We start from the raw sequence: 14,974 nt of genomic DNA on the forward strand, positions 1-14,974 counted from the left end.
TCTGCTGCAGAATTATTTCAACTATAGGTCCTGTTAGATCTTGTGTACACATCATTATAGTTTCTTTTGGAGATGAAAAAAAGCAAATCAAGTGGCAGTAACTGCTGCCAAGGACTGTCCACGATGTAGGCAATACAACTCCCAATGCTGCAGAAGAAGCCAAGTAGCTTATGGGATGTGTAGATACACTTATTGAAGAACTGTGGTTATGTTAAGGTAATCCCCTTCTTTGTGTATCTGTATAAGCAACCTCAGGGTCAGCAAGCATCTGATACTGAAATGACAAGAAAAGTTTTTTTTTCCTGACAACCTGATCTCTTCTCCCAAACTGGGCATCTGGGCCAGAAAACAGGAGTTAAAAACCTCATATTCAACCAACCCTTAAATTTTAATCAAGCTCTGAATTGTTGCTGACAAATTTCTGTTAGCAGCTACCACCAGAAAGCAGCTGGTGTGGCCTGCATTACAGGTGACTGGGCTCCAGTAAATTACACTTTCATCACATCCTATCTTAATTGGAAAAAGCAATACAAGCTATTACCCCTTCCAAATTTAGTCACCTACTGCTCAGAAAGTGGTTCGTGTCCTACTATGGTAATTAAAAACCAGAAACAAACCAACACAACTCAACATCAAGAATTATTTTTTTTTCCTGGTGGAGGTTTTTGGGAAAAAAAATAAACACCAAGTGCAGTAAAAAATTTGATAGTTAAATATCGATTTTGAAAGGAAGTTACGATGTGGTCTCTGTCACCTACCTACATAAAAAGCCACAAGCAGTAGATTAACTATGACAAGTTAATTGTCATTCAGCTCTCCGAAACAGCAGGGTAAGGAGTCTTTTCCTAGGAGAAGTACATCACCTCAGAGTAACTCCAGGGCAGGGCAGGACTGTTGATGCAGATACTTGTTACTTCTTGCCAACAGTCCCTGAAACTGGAAAAATAGTCTTTTCCCAGTTTTTCTTATGAAGACTAATCAGAAGGAGCTGACTAGCTGCTGTGGTCAATTCTCTGTGTCCTCAGGGTAGCAGAATTTGGATACAAACAGTGCTAATGAAATGTCTGAACATTTGAAAAATGATGGGAGGCACACGGCCAGCAGGATCCCCCTCAGACAGATCCACTGGAGAAGACAAAAACCCTAAAACACTGTTATAGCCAAAAGAGTTTTCTATCGAGTTTATTTAAAAAAAAAAAAAAAAAATCAATTATTCAGAAGTCTAATCACAGCTCCCAAGTGCTTACCATATGAAGAGGCAGAAGAGGAAACAAAGACCAGAAGAAGGATGCAGGCAAAGGTGGTCATCAACAACAGACTTTTAAGATAAGAATTTCCAAGTGCATACTGCAGTTTCTTATTGTTAATAAATTATAATCCAATCTTTTCCTAGTTATCATAATTTAACGTAAAGAGGAAAAAGCTAAAGATGTATTTTCTAAAATCTCCCACATAGTTGGTGACTGCTGCAAAGCAATATCCTCAGCTGCTACCATGAAACATTAGAGAAAATGAATTCAATTTTCTAAGTGTTGAGCAATGCAGATGTGGTAATATAAATAAAAATCACTGGTCTGCATCAACATTAAAACAATAAAAGTAAGTGCACATTGTATATACAAAGATTGTGGTTCACAAATATAATCCTACAGGCAGAGTATTAACCCAACATGCTTACACTTCTTCCCTCCCATGCAGCAGATGCTTTATGCATTAAGAGAGTCAAAAGGAAAGTCCCATTCTACAATCTAGAATGTTTATAGCATAACTTTTCAAAGTATCTTAGTCATACAGAAGCATAAATCATTTTAGAAAAATCTTACCATCAACCCCTTTTGAAGTGTGGTAGCTAGTAATATAAGCCCAACTTGACTACAGCTTTCTACTCTATAACACATGAAGGAATAGCCAACATGAGTAATTACTTACATAATGTTGTTTTGTACAATATTTGCTTAATCAATCATGCAAAACAGTACTATCTGTAATCTAACCCACAAAGGCCTCAATGCATAACTGTTAACTGACAATTATTTTAATAATCTACATCAGGCCTAAAGCATGTATTTGTACAGTATCCATCGTTTTTTCCTACTAAGATTAGCTTCAGCAGAACATAGTGCTTTTAAAATTATTTTATTTTGCAGTCTAGCCCAGATGTATTACAGCTGCAAGCTGTTCAAAAGATGCTGGATGCATTTGCAGGATACAACAGCTGAGAGTCAATCAGTAACAGCTGAGGACAGATCTGCAACTGCAAAGGAAAAGCCTTCAGGTATATGAGCATATTAAGACCATCACCTGGCCCAAAATTTGCAGTCTGTTTCCACTGATCATGTCCACAATTTAGTATCAAATAATCAAATTTTTATCAAAGCAAAAATTCAACTAGTTTAATATATTTTATAGAAAGTCTGACTTATTTACTGCAACCGAAATTTCTCATTCTTCTATACTACTACATAGCACCACAAATCTCGTGCTTTGCAGAACAAATGAAGACTTTACTCTTTTTAAAGGAAGCTTAAACAATAACAGTGATAGGAAAGTGATGGTGGGAAAACAAAAAACACAGTACAGTGAGGAAAAAATAGATTAAAATTACCTATTCAGGTACACTGGCACCGCGAAGAATTACAGGTGAGGAAAAGTTTTAAGAGGCTCCTCAAGGCAGCATAAAGTCTCACAGGATCGGAGACAAGCTACATAGTTACATATTATGCCAGCAATTATAACTCTTTTTTTTCCCCTATAATCCTGCCAAAAAAAGAGTAGTCAGCTTGCCTGGTCCTTTTCAGCATCAACAGAACATCAAACACTGCACGAAATCCACAATCTAATTAGTCAGATATTTTATACAGGATGCATCCTGAAATGAAAAACATAACTTGTGAACTGCTGGGTTTTAACCTGGGAGGGGGGGGGCGGGGGGTGGAAATCACAGTTACCAGTATTTCCATCTAGACTAAGGGATTTGGATTTTCTGCCTAAACACTTTGCTGCCACTCCAACATTATTCAAACAAATAAAAGTTACCATATACACTGAACCCACAAAGTAAAAAAATAATTTTTTACAATTCCTACACGTGCATAAGGTGACAGCCTAAACCCATGAAACCTGAGACTTCCCTACATACACCATCATATTTTCAGTAACTTGTCAAATTCATGGTCTGTGCTGTTTTGTAATGAACCACTTTAAAATAAACTCTCATAATCTAGAATCATAATTTTGTTTAAACTGATTTAAACTCAATCAAGAAGCTCTAAAAGTAATAATAAGAGTTTGCATAATGATCTGAATTATTTTATATAAAAAGGAAAGTACAGGAAAATTAACAATTCCCTGAAAATAAAATCATATATATTTTATAAAACATTTGCTCAAAAGTACAGTTTCCATACATTTTCTAAGATGTCTTCTGCTTTGTAAAAATGTTTTCAATTAAAATTCTCAATGCACAATGAAAAAGTGACTTATTGAAAAAGATGACGAATTGCTGTAGTCCCGGAACCATCACAATACCACGTCTGTCTGAAAGCAAGAAACTGCAAAGCCCCATCTGAAATCCTGCTCTTACACTGGTGCTGAAATGCAGTTTTGGGGCTGATATTTCTGGGTGTGTATCTTTGGCTTCTTTTTGCTTAATATTAGACTAGAATCACCAAGTACTTCATTGTGCGCAAGGCACGAGCAATGTTTCTTTTTTTCTTTTTTTTTTTTTTGTTTTCTAATTAAAAAGCCTGCACTCACTGGAAACTAGACAGGCAGGTTATCAGACCAAAAGATTAAATGGAAGTGGCAGCTAAGACTAAAAATCATCAACAAGCACAGGTAAGAATTTGTGTCAGAATGGGAAAGAAGTATTTCTGGGTATGTATAAAAAACAAATTTGGAGGACCTAGCCTAAGGCTGGCTGTCCTGAACTCACCCTACCTCTTGTCCCAAGTTTTATGATTTTAATACTGTTATCTGCAGTTGCTTCAACTGCTGCATATTTTAACTTCCACTGAGAAAGCAGTCACATATTAAGAGGGTCTACTTGGCTCTTAAGCTCATTTCATATATCCTGATACCTGCAGAATAAGGCCAATAGAAACATTTGACTGGCTTCAAAAAGATAATCACCGATGAATAAAAAATACCACAGAGAGCTTTTACATATGTAAAAAGCTAACATTAGATGGCCAAAACAAGCCAGCAAGGCAGCCTACGCAACAAATAGCATTAGTGATGTAGGAGAAGAACATTTGAATAGCAGAGCAAATATTGACTGTCATCACCTAGAAAACAAACAGGTAACCAGACAGTGAAGAAATCTAGGAGCATGTTTCATCCAACTCATGTTCATTATGCTGCATTACTGGGATGCCTGCAGGCTGCACAAGCTGGTGATCATAGCACATCATAAAATGCTTCATAAGCAAAATAGTACACACGTAGACCTCTGATTCTTCCCCCTCCATTCAGTGCTGCTATTCTAAGTTTCTTATCTCCAATCATGCTCTTTCTTTACAAAAGCAAAACTAAACCCCAACCATTTGCTTTTGCAATGGTCAATGTAACTCAAACAGATTACATCAATTTTATAAGTTAAACGCTGCAAAATATTTCTGTATAAGTAGCTGGCCAATATCTATAGCAGTCTTTTTTGCATTTTCCTGCATATTTCTTGCTCATACAACCCATTTAATACTTTGAATTATTAATTTATGTTCCAGCTATCAAGGCATCATAAGCTTATGATAGGATGACAGAAGAATCTTCTGTGATACTCACATCCTAATTAACCCTAGAACAGAGTAAAGATGGTCACGTAGCTAGAAATATCAATACTGCTTCAATTATACTTGTGATTCCTATTTCATTATTCAATTAATAAAAGCTTACAAAAAGAGCTTGTCAAGCGTGCAGTAAGGGAAATACTAGTCTAGGCAGAAACTTGCTGTGTTAAACTTCAAATTCTCCCTTTCACTTTCATTTGTAATCTCAAATTAAAAAAAACAGCAACTCAGGAGACACTGCATTACTTACTAAACTTATTTGTTCTCCTATGGTCCGATCTTATTTTTAACTTGTGCTTTTAAACTTAAAAAAAATCCCTATTCACAACTGCTACTATTTCCCCACACATCTTCCAGGTTATGCCTCTAAATAAATAAGTTCTGAAAGATTTGTGTGTCAGCTGGAGTCTCTATATTTTGCTTCAAAAAATATTTCAAAACATTATTATACTCTCTTTATTGACTATTTTATAAGCGATCACTTTGTGCTTCTGTCAGGATAACCTTGAAACAATATTTTCAAGATGTGCTAAGAAAAAATACACTTGTATACTCTAAGAATAGAGATTCAAGTTACAGCATAACTTGAAATCCATTATTTAAATGCCAAAACATGACTCTATTTTCACTACGGAATTGTAGTATAGCACACCTGTGCACAAACCTCCCAGACACCCCATTGCTTTATTGTACACCTTTGATGATTTTTCAATTTCACTTATTCTCCAAGTTGTTTGGAATGTTGTTCCAGTACTAGAAAATTAAAAGCCTATTTTCTAGTATTTCTTTAGTCTCTGCAAACTCCACATAACAGATATTCTAGTTATAATTTTGTGTGCTGTTGTTAGCATTCAGAATTTTGAACTGTTTACCTGCAACGTCACAACACTGTTCAGAGAATAAGGTATGTCACATTACAAAATAGAATTTTTTTTTTTTTTTTAATAAAAGAACTAAGTAATGGTTTTATATGTTCAATATAGAACTAAAACCTGTAAGTCAAAAGGGAGTATAAACATGCTCAATGCACCTGTCTAGAATTACCAGAAAATTGACTCACTGACAGAATGTGATGTGGGTTGCAGAACTAGCTGGAAAGTCAAGATACAGAATATATCAAATGGCTTGTTTTTCCCGTAATAATTTTAAATTGCTCTAATAAATTACATATTTTCAGTGGCTGTAAAAATTACAATATATACCTGATTATAACCTATAGAAAAAACATGCATCCTTTCACTTTTTCGTGAGTTTGTGTTAGAATTTCTGTAGCTCTGTGGTGAGAAGGAAACTTTGGTTTCCTCATGAAGTTAAAAGTCTTTAGGGTGATGAACAGGAACTTTATACTTCCTAATATTTTTAAGAGTCATGCAACAACAACAAAATGATGAAACAAAGATGCTAAGCCTTATACATTTATTTCGCACTAATACCAGTCATATAAATTAGTGGTGCAGAAGTATGTCACTAGACTGAAGCTGAAGATAATTCTATGAATGCATGTACATATGCTTTAATATGGTCATGACAAATGTGTATTTGGATACATCTTTAAAACTTCTTACTCCTAAGATTTGAAATAACATGGAGGGACAAAATATGAAAACACATTGTTAAAAAATATTGCATAACATGAAGGACACACAATCTTACTCAGTGGATCATTTTTCTCTTATAGAAGTCTGTATCCAAATTACCTCAAACTGATTTTCTTACACTTGCACACTTTACATGATCAAGAAAATACAAACTTGCAGTCAGAATTATAACCTGTACACATACCCAGTAAAGTGAAAGTTTTGTTATTCTTCAAAGCACTCATAACAGTATTACACAAGCTGGAAATCCTTTAGTTTTTGAACATTAATGATCACTGTTTTAATAGTAAGAACAATTATGTGATGGGTTGCATTGATGGAAGCTTTAACTTGTTATGGTCTGTTATGTGGTCAATGTTATGCCAAGAATTGATGCAAGTAATACTTAATGCCAGAATTAACTAGTATCTTAGTCGAGACTGTTGTCAAATTAAAGTCACAGCTAGAATTATCAAGTTTTAACCTTATTCCAGATGTGTTTATGTAGTAGGGCTTATTCCAGTTATGTCTAGACAATAATATTGAACAATTTTTGGTCATGAATGGTTAAGGACTATTCTCCTAGTCATGCCTGGGCAACAACTCCTGTCTTCCTTGAAGCCTGTCATTGAGCAGAGCACACTGTATGAAGCAACTGCAGTTCCATCCTAACTTCCTCCACAATTAACAATAATTTATCATTATTACATACCTACAGAGAAATATGGCAGCTATTTCGGTTAATTCTCCCACGCATGTTGTAGAGGGCCATTACTCGCTCATCTTTAAAAAGATTAAAGAACCTTTTAAACCTTTTAGAACCTTTTAAAATACTACCCTTTTCCATAAACTGGCAACATGCTTCCTTACAATATTTTAGAAAAAGCTTTATGTAATAGCAAAAAAATTAGTTACTACAACTATGTAAAACATCTGAAAGTTAAAGTCCTAGCACATGTTCTACTCATCTGAAAAAGATATGCCTAGTTAGAACACACCCTTTGCCAAATTCAAGTGATTAAAAATTTAATGGTTTGGCTTAATCGTAATGCTTCAGAATAGAAGACATTGCTTCAGTTTCTGAAACTGTTTCTAAAGATGCATCATGCTGCCCACATTGATTTTGTGCCCGCGTCAAAAATATTCACATCACACTGTGTAAGGGCATAAAGGAGAAAAAAGGCACCAACTTCTCTCAGATCGGTTTAGGAATGCTAGATTTTAGCTTTGTAGCATCAAGCAGGAGCCTGTCACAAAATTAACAAGAACAATGGTTCCTAGGGAACAACTTAAGCTTCTGTGGCTTGACAGAACATCTTTTGGGTTTTCCAAATGGCTTTCTGGCATGTTAGCGTGTTGATTCTGAATCACAAAATGCCAGAATGGCTGAGGCTGGAAGAAACATCTGGAGGACACCTGGTTCAAATCCCATGCTCGAGCAGGGCTGCCTATACACAGATACCCATGTCCAAGCAGCGTATGACTATCCCCAAGATGAGGGCTCCACAACCCCTCTGGACAACCTGTGACAGGGCTCGATGACCCTCACAGTAAAAAAGTACTTCCCAACTTGCAGGTGGACCCTCCTGTGTTTCAGTTTGTGCCCACTACCTCTGGTCCTGTTACTGGGCACCACTGGAAAGTGCCTGGCTGCTTCTTCTATGTGCTCTCCCTTCCAATATTTATACACATTGATGAGATTCCTGCCTCAGCCTTTTATTCTCTAGGCTGAACAGTTCCAGCTCTCTCACTGCTTTTTTAGCCTCAGATCAGATGCACCAGTCCCTTAATCATTCAAGTGGCCCTTCACGGGACTCTCTCCAGTTGCTCCATGTCTCTCTTGTACTGGGGAGCCCAGAACTGGGCCCAGCACTCCAGATTTGACCCTGCCAGTGCTGAGCAGAGGGGAAGGACCACCTCCCTCCACCTGCTGGCAACACTCCTTCTAAAGCAGCCCAGGACACTGTCAGTCTTCCCTGCCATGGGTCCCACTGCTGAACTCCCTGTATTTTTTGAATTCAAAGGTTATCTAGGAGAATCTTCGCCTTTATGAGATGTTTAGAGATTGCACTCTCTTTCATCTGAAGTGGATTTCACTGTTTTATAAAAAGTTCTTGTTGTAGCACCTCAGTCCTACTGCGTACGCTTGAGTCTACTGTGTGTAACAGTAGTTGCAGACCCATTAAATTAAGAAAGGCCATGACATAACCACATCCCTTTAAAAGTAGGGTATTTTCATACTGCTGTTTCTGAGCAAGTCTGCAACTGGTTGATAAATTCCACTGCTGTTAGAAAGTACGAGTCATTTAAGAGTAACTCTTCTTCTCCAAAATGTGTTTTATGCCCACAGAAAATATTTCTTCTGCAGGCTGTCTAATCAGTTATGGAAGGACCGAGTTTACCCTTCTCTCAGTTCTTAACCAAGAATTTCATATTTCTTCAAGGTTTTATGTGAGAAAACAGTTGGACAGATGATGGGTTGAGAATGTACATCAGTTCTTCAAGGTGTATTGAAGAACACCCTTAAAATGCTTATCATGCTGTGAGTGACTCCAAGCAGTGTCCCTTGCAGAACGTCATCACTTGGAGAATGGTTCTAAAGCCCCTTGTTAAATGAAGGCTCAAGCACCACCAAAGCCATGTTATTTTGGTTTCCGCCGCGTGAGGAAAATTAACAAATATGTGAAGAATCTCCCTAAGACTGCAAGATGGCTACTAATATTGCCAGAGCCGAAGGAGATTCAGCCCTCATCAATACTTGCTTGTATCCTGACCAAACTGGACACAATTCTTAACTGAATATGTGGTTTAAAAAGCTGTCTTGAAGTGGCCAGTACTTCAGGTTTTTTGCCAGACAGATGAACTCTCCTAAAGGACTCTCCCCAGTCGATGTCAAAAGACAAAGCCCACGATACAGCAAAAATATGCAGCAAAGCTTCAGTTTGGGATGCATTCAGTTATGGACAAGGCTCTGGCAACACAGCATCTTGAGCATTGACTCAGGAAAACCTTAAGTATTTAGGATTGTCTAAAATATGGTATTGTTCTTACAAGCAGTGATATCAGAAAGACCATCTATAGAAGTTTGTACAGTCCAGACTTGCTTGGAGCTTTAATAATATTTAATAGTAACAGAAAGACATTAAGAACATACTCATTCAACAGATTCCCACAGTGGAGAAAGATCTCTCACAGAAGAGGAAGGAGAGAGAAATAAAGATCTCTCAGAAGCCTATCAGTAACTAAGTAAATGAAAAACCCTGAAAAACTCTTCATCTGCAGATATCTGCCAGCTACATCCAACTAAGTGACCTTTGCCAGAAAGAGCTAAAAACCTTTAGAACTAAAGGGTTACATGCTGTAATAAAAAATACCTTCACCTACAGGCAGCAGTTTTGCTTCATAACAATCTAAAAACCTCAAACTGCTTCTCTAAATAAGCATTTTATTGAGTGTCATCTGTGGTACAGCATTTCTGACAGGCAAAGAGTAACTCTATAATACTATGAAAGCTACCCAGTATCTGTGTTGCAAGAAAAAAGGGAACAAAGGTTTGAAAGGTGGTGATGATCCAGCTGCTTTACAAGAAGGGTCTAAAGAAAACAAATAAGAGTTCTAGGCATTGAAATCAGGAGGTGGAATGTACCAAGAAATCAAAGGTTTTTAGGACAACCTAGAACAAACATCATCCAAAGCAAACGTCCTGTTATACCTTGTGGAACATTTTTAGCAAGTGTGTATATTGCCAGAAGTTCCACACCAAAAGTTGCAGAAGTACCACTCACAACCACCTTCGTGTCAAAATACCTAACAAGCATGGCTGAACGACATTCTGGTTGCAGCCTGCTCTTTCAAATGATCTGTTGAATTTGCTTCTGCAGGGAAAGTATCCCTATATTTTCTGAACAACTGAATTTGTATTATTTAACCTCAAGTGAATTGTACAGATCCTAGAAGCAGAAAGAAGTCAACACTTGAGAGTGATAACACACAGAACAGACAGCAGGCAACAGTCATAAGGCCAGAAATAAAAGAGACCAACCAGAAGAAACAGTTCCAAGAGACAGTTTTGTTGAGCACTGAGAAGACAAACACATCTGCAGTCACAGTATCCTAGAATCATTTTGGTTGGAAGAAACCCTTAAGATCATTGAGTCCAACCATAACCTAACTCTGGCACCAAACCATGTCCCTAAGAACTTCATCTGTACATCTTTTAAACACCTCAAGGGATGGTGGAAGATGGATGGTGGTGGAAGATGGATGGTGGCACCCAATTCCCTGGGCAACCTCTTCCACCGCTTCACAACCCTTTCCGTGAAGAAATTTTTCCTAATATCCAATCTGAACCTTTCCTGGCACAACTTGAGGCCACAACATAAGCATGTAAGTATTAAATTCCCTTCTCAGAAAAGGTTTTGTATTTGTAATTGGTAAAATCTCAAGGTATCTGAAGAGTCAGTGACAACAAATTAATAGTTCTTTTCACAGCTGCAGTGTCTTAGGCACCTATGCAGAGCTAAGCTTCACATAAAAGTAAGCAATTGAGTACTGACTATCTATGAAGCAAGAAACTTTAGCAACTGCTTTGCATCCACAAAAGCAAACATCACTTTGCTTAAGAGCAATGAACAGTACAACATCTCATACAATGTTTTCAGTCTACTTAAAAAGCATTAAAACCAATAATGCTCCTTAGTTTTCTACAATAATGATTAACTAGAAGAAACTCCTATAGTCCAGGGTAGCAAAATTTCAGAAATTTGTTTGTTAATAATATATGCCTAGAATATGGTGTCATATCCCACTTTCTCATAGGTATGTTCCATTCCACACTTACTTGCGTACAATTTGCTTTCAGTCTTCTGGAAAGTGCAAATAGAAGTTATCGTACTTTCAAAAAAATGGAACACTTTCTGTATTTTTGAATCCTCAATTTTTGGCAAAATTCAACCTGCTTTATTTACCTATTTTACCCAAAAATTGTAAAGGAAAAATAAGATGGCATACTGATATGGACAAACCACCATAGATACTATACTACTGTGACTCTCATCTACGCAGAGTTAACTTTTGTGTCATCATCTTCATAGGACACGCTTTGTTCTAGTTTAATTCCTAAGCAATAGGCACTGTGTATGCTGCACAGCCACAGAAATAACCCTAAAAGATGACATTCTTCATCCCTCTGAAGAAAAAAATTCCATATCTGCTTTTCCCCTTTTTCCTCAGTGCAAAGTAGTTCACCAGCCGGGGCGGGGGGGGGTTGTGCTATTACATCAGAGTACAAGAGCCAGTCTCAGAGGAATACAGCTCTGGATTGCAAGTTTCGGGTAGCAAAAATCCCTCTTGCTACAAAAGAAGAGCCTGACTACATAACAAACTATGTAGTGAAAGTGGCAAATCAGTTTGGGTTGACTAAACCAAGTGAAACAGAGAAGTAAAATAATCAGCTTTAATGATCAAAAAGGCAGCAATATCCTAAAGAGCGCTGCATTTAAATTACGAGATCTAACAGTAACTCTACAGAGATGCAATTCAACTGTATTGCTGCTCCATTCATTGTCTTCATCCCAGCCTCTCAACATGTTCCTATTCTTAAGAATTAACACTCAGGTTTGAGGTGAAAAGTGCAATTATTTTCTTTTAATTGCATGCGTACATTAACTTTCATAACAAATTTAGAACAATATATACATATACAAGAGTATCAGCTTAATAAAACAGCTTAGGGAAATAGAGCCACAAGAATTCAAACCTCATGGTTTAAATTCAAATTTGTAGCATGAACATTTACATAAACTTATTTATATCCAAGTTCATTATCATAAGACAATTCAGAGAAAAGACGACAAATTAGACTTTTATACAAAAATAATTTGCTAAAAAAATATCATTTAGTGATTAGGGAGTGCACAAGACATTTGGTAAGATTAAGGCATTTTCAAATTAGGAACAGAATTTTTTTTTTTTCCACCAAAAGTCTTAATTATATCATCATAACTCAAAAAGTATTCTGACTTATCTTTTGCTAACAAAAAAACCCCACTATATAACTGTTTACACAAAGGTAATTTATTAACTATTGAGATGCTACTGGTTTTTGCTACACCTAGAATTCTTCTAAGATCTAAAAGTATCTGAGAAGATTAAAAAGGATTTAAAACAAAATACTCCCTGTTTTCCCCAATATGCAGAACCCAGTCTACCCTTAAATTGTTTTAAACTAGTTATAATGTAATTCAGAACCTCGACAAACTATTTTTTCATACAAGCAAAACTCCTTTATTTTTTGTATACAAGCTACATCTATGTTAAACTCAGAAGAACTACTGTAGCTCCTATTGCCAAGCCTGAGCCAGCGTAAAACTACTCAGCTTGGTAACAGTTCAACCACAGCTCAGAGAAGAGACCCAAATCAAGGTTTTTGCAGCCTCATCTCTTCTGCGCCTCCTTCCATGGGCACTATGCAACTTTTACAATAGCTTTGAACTCAGCAGATTGACAGTTTGACAAGTAACTTGGGTATATTTATGTAAGCTTTGGTTACATCTCTGACAACAAATACAGTTTATAATCTCAGAATTTTTCTTTTAAACTCTGATTGACAGCCCCCATCCTGTACTGAGATTCTTAAAGGCACAAGACTGATCTTGCACATGGGTTCCTTAAGTCTTTTAGAAGAACTGCATGGACATTCCTTAATAAAAAAATACACACAAAAAGTCATCTTTAACAGCGTTGGTTTGAAATCGCCCATTTCAATTTGCACTTAGCTAGACCAGAAAAGCTTATGCAATTATGGAACCTAAACTGTGGTAACAGTGACCTTCAACTCAAGACGACAACTTGTCAAATTGCTATTTCAGCACAAGAACTAAGAAATCAAGTTTAGAAAACAAGTATTCATAGCAACTTATGGATCGTGCTGCCCATATGCAATACTTGATAAAAGTGGGGGGGGGGGGTGGTTTTGCTTGTTTGTGTGGGTTTTTATTTGCTTTTTTCAGTAATGAGGCACAAGGAAAAATATTTACCTACCAAAGCTTTTAAACTTTCTTATTCATAGAGCTTTGATTTTGAAGTAATTTAAAACTGGTAAAAGTTTGCTAACGTTTCTTCAGTGCTGAATCATCAGTTATTAGAATAAGTCATTTATGTACTCAACTGAAGATGAAATGGAGTCTGTTTTTTTCTTTTCACCACAGAAATTCAGCTGAGCACAGCTCTGCTACGCAAATCAACCATTATTGTACATTATTTTCCTATCCACCCAAAATTCCGCTTTGTAAAAGGAAGTTTTTAAGAAATAAATTGATATATTTTCCACGGGTCCTTTATGAAAATGTCACTTTCAATAAATAAGAAAAAAGTTAAACAAGGTATTAGGCACAGGTCTACCCAAGAGCCTTTTGCACTAGCCAACAAGATCCTGAAACTTGCTGTGTTGTGTTGCCCTCTTCAGGCCAACAGCACTTCTATTTTCTAGTTGTTTTGCTTGACAACTCATTGCATTTCTTCTTCCACAAAAATTTTCAGATTTGCAGTTTCAAGTAGCAGCTAACGTCACCTCTATCCCACCAGTGCTTGAAGAATTTTTGATCTAAAATCCTATAGAAATAAACTTTTACTTTTGGCCTCTACATCTCCCTAACTTTAATACTAACCTTGAGGATTATCAAAATATCAGCTGGTGTTTGAAAAGATGACAAAAAAAAACCCAACTTCAGGAGTGGTGAGCAAGCCTCATGACAAGAAACTCAATTGATTCAGCTCACCAAAGGAAACTGAAGCTGCTGAAATCACTCCATAAGTGAACTTGGAGGTTAGAAAGTCAGATGACTTTAGAGTGGCATAAAGCAAAACAAAATCTAGAAACTGGAGTTGAAGTCAGACAAATTCAGCCTTGAAATGCAACGGAGACTTTTCACCCAAAACAATAGTTTAATAACCTACTAGCATAAAAGGACGGATTCATCATTACTTGAAAACTTTATAGGTGGGCCTAATATCTTTCCAAACAAACTAGTTTGATCAGTTAAGTAGTGGTCATAACACAGGACAAATTGTGATGCTGCTTTGCATACTTGGAATGGGTTTTCCAATTGATTTTCTGAGCTCTGCCAATTAAGGTAGAAATACAAATAAAACAGTCTTCCATTGCTTGGAAAAGGGCCATGCTTCTGATTCATTTATTAAGCCAGATATTAATAATGGCTTAGAATATTTCATTTCCCCCTCCCACCTTGCTATTTTTAGAGAACAGGTCATAGTATATACACTTAAATCTATTTCAACATCTCAGTACTGCAACTTCGAGAGAAAGAGCAAAGTGTTGGATTTAACTGATGTATTATTAAGTATGGAGAATTTAACTCATGTTACTAAGGCAGAAAAACATCATAACAATTTGTGACTGTACGATTTAATCAGAACATCTTCAGGGACTTACGATAGGAAAAATCTGTTCAAAGCTAAGGACTACTTTGTAACTAGGCAATAAAATTAATAACCTAATCGAAATCTTTAGAAAATGGAGGCTGAAGGAAATGCTCATTCCAGTACCATGGCATGTCCCAGTACCCAAATAAAGGAACAAGCAGACAAACA

The 14,974-nt window shown here is 36.6% G+C and overlaps 1 protein-coding gene across 2 annotated transcripts in view; it reads right to left on the reverse strand.

Moving 5' to 3' along the window:
- Window positions 1-14,974, reverse strand: part of ATG5 (autophagy related 5) — a 78,971-nt gene that overhangs the window by 25,605 nt on the left and 38,392 nt on the right. The window lies entirely within an intron of this gene.

Source organism: Caloenas nicobarica, chromosome 3 (assembly GCF_036013445.1).
Source record: "Caloenas nicobarica isolate bCalNic1 chromosome 3, bCalNic1.hap1, whole genome shotgun sequence".
NCBI lineage: Eukaryota > Metazoa > Chordata > Aves > Columbiformes > Columbidae > Caloenas > Caloenas nicobarica.